Genomic DNA, 2,713 nt, shown 5'->3' on the forward strand with positions numbered 1-2,713 from the left:
CTAACCCTAGCCATTAGTTGCCACCACCTCCAAACCCTAACCCTCAACACATCACAGATTCACAGCGCCTTTCCTAGCCTCCACCACCGTGACCCAGCCCCCTCCCCCACCCTCATGCCACCGTCCTCCACCCTCGCAGCACCTTGAAACCCAATCTCGGGTAAATGGTTTTGAGAAATATATTTTTTTGTAATTCTCGGGTAAATGGTTTTGAGAAATATATATATTTTTTTGTATGTATTAATTTACTTGGTTATTGAATGGGTATGCATGTCCTATCTGCTCCAAGTCAGTCTGTGATATGTCGAAGGTATGGGAGAAATTTGACATGGAGATTGCGGCTACACCCATGCCCAAACCTTACCAAAACAAGATGGTCAATCTCTCTCTCTCTCTCACTCTCTCTCAAAATTCATTGGATATTTTGCAGTCTCTCTCTCTCTCTCTCAAAATTCATTGGATATTTTGCAGGAGGAGATTTACTAATGTGAATTTGGTGTTACAGGTCCGGATCCTCTGTAATGATTGTGGAACCAAATCAGAAGTGCAGTTTCACATAGTAGCTCAGAAATGCCCCAACTGCAAGTCTTATAACACACGCCAAATAAGAGGAATTTGAATTGGAATGGTTACACAATTGATCGCTCGCCGATGCTGTTGACTTTGGGGTTCACCTTGTTCATGAAAGATTGAGTGACTCGTCCTATTACCACCGCTTGTTTAGTAGATATTCTTGCATCCATCTATTTCCATTTTGTATTTTTCACATTTTTTTCAAGCATATTAGACTCTCTTTTACCTAATCAATTTTAGTGGAATATATTTCTTTTCCCCATCAATTCCAGACCTCCCTCTCTTTAGCACATTTGGATATTATATTGTGGACATACCTTTTACGTTTATTCATTTTATGTGTTTCAAACTATTTTGCTCTCAAATAATTTGGATAAAATTAGTACAATTTCCCAAAAAAAAAGGGATATGACGGCGTTTCTACAAACGCCTCTTAAACCATAAATACTAACAGTCATATTTGTTTTAAAAAGATATAACGGCGTTTTTTTAAAAACGCCGCTAAATATCGTCAGTGACGTCAGGTTGTGTTTAGGAGGACATTTGGCTATATCATGACGTTTTTAAAACGCCATAAAGCTATAGCGACGGCTGCGTCCTCGGCGTTTGGTGCTAAGCGTCATAAAAAGAATTGGCGGCGTTTTTAACACTTTTAGCGGCGTTTTTTAAACGCCCCTAAAAGCTGAATTTCTTGCAGTGAGAGACGCCGTCATATACCCTTTTTTTTTTTTTTTTGAAATTGTGTTAATTTTATTTGATTGAACTAAAAAAATACCTGTAATGAAGCATTAATTCACTTTCTCATTCAATTAATATCCAATCACCATTACCCACAAAATTAACATATCCAAAATCCAAAAATCATGTTTTAACATTAATCACAAACTAACATATATCAAAAAAATCATGTCTTAACATTAACCACAAACTAACATATAGCGATCCCGGGTTTACCCTTGTTGTATAGTGATCCGGACATGTGTCCGTGGATGTTGGTAGTTGTTTATTATCTTGTTTGCATCCTTTCTTACTTTGTATTTGAGTTATAGGATGTGTTGAGCGGGTTTGTTACAGGTTGGTTGAGTTTAGAAACCAAAACTAGTTGCCCAGATTTTTGGCCTGTACGCTCGAGCGGAGGTGTTGGCGCTCGAGCGTAGATTACACCCATTCAGTATTTTCCTGTGCAGCGTTGTACGCTCGAGCGTGGTATTGGCCGCTCGAGCGGGGTTGTCTGAGTGCCGCTCGAGCGTAGGGTTGGGAGCTCGAGCGGAGGCCTGGTTCTGCAAAAGTGCTGGGCGAGTGCATTCTGTGCTCGAGCGGGAGGTTGGCCGCTCGAGCGGAAGTCTGTGAGTGGCCGCTCGAGCGGGGTGTTTTACGCTCGAGCGGAGACCTGGGTTAAAGTCCCGAATTTGTGACTCTTTAAATCACTTTTTCACTTTCTCTTCTCTCTCTTACTTTTCCAAAATCACCATTGTTGAGCCTCTCACTCTAGACTCTACCTTCTCTCTAGGTTTTGATCTAGTAGGAGTGATTTACTCACCTTTGGCCTTTACAAAAAAGTTGTTGATCGTCGAGGGCTTCATTTTAATCTGAAAATCTCGGGTTTTGGAGCACGTTGGGTTTTGTCGTCTTCTCCTTTGGGACTCCGAATTTGAGGTAGGGATAACCTACTCCTCTCTATGGGTTTTGTCTTTAAATTTTGGTATTTTGAGATGTTGGGCTTGGTTTGGTAATTTTGTGAAAGTTTGGGGCTTTTGTGTAATTTTACAAAAGTTGGGGTTTTATTCATAATAAACCTAGATGTATGTTTGGCATAGAAAAATGGAATGATTGTTGAATCATTGATGAAAATGGGACCTAAGGGTTGAAATGGTAATTATGGAAAATGGCCTAATTACATTGTTTAATTAATTGGGATAATTAATTGGTGAGAAATGAGGAAATGAAATGTTGATTGAATATCCATTTGTGCATTTATTTTCTGTTTTAGAAATAACTGCTTTGGGCTATCGGTGGAAGATAGTCGAGATTGTTGTAGACAATGCATGATGATTAGGTAAACGGAAACTAATCAATGGAATGTGTCATGGAACTTGACGGTTGATAGAATACATTAATTGTGTGTATTGTGTGATTGTAT

The 2,713-nt window shown here is 39.4% G+C and overlaps 1 long non-coding RNA gene across 1 annotated transcript; it reads left to right on the forward strand.

Moving 5' to 3' along the window:
* Positions 1–244: 244 nt before the first annotated feature.
* On the forward strand, positions 245–863 carry LOC145801689 (uncharacterized). The gene is made up of 2 exons (XR_014343334.1): positions 245–376; positions 506–863. It is a non-coding gene; the product is annotated as an uncharacterized LOC145801689 (long non-coding RNA).
* The last annotated feature ends 1,850 nt before the right edge of the window (positions 864–2,713 follow it).

Source organism: Camellia sinensis, chromosome 10 (genome assembly GCF_055761805.1).
Source record: "Camellia sinensis isolate YWXY chromosome 10, ASM5576180v1, whole genome shotgun sequence".
Taxonomy (NCBI): Eukaryota; Viridiplantae; Streptophyta; class Magnoliopsida; order Ericales; family Theaceae; genus Camellia; species Camellia sinensis.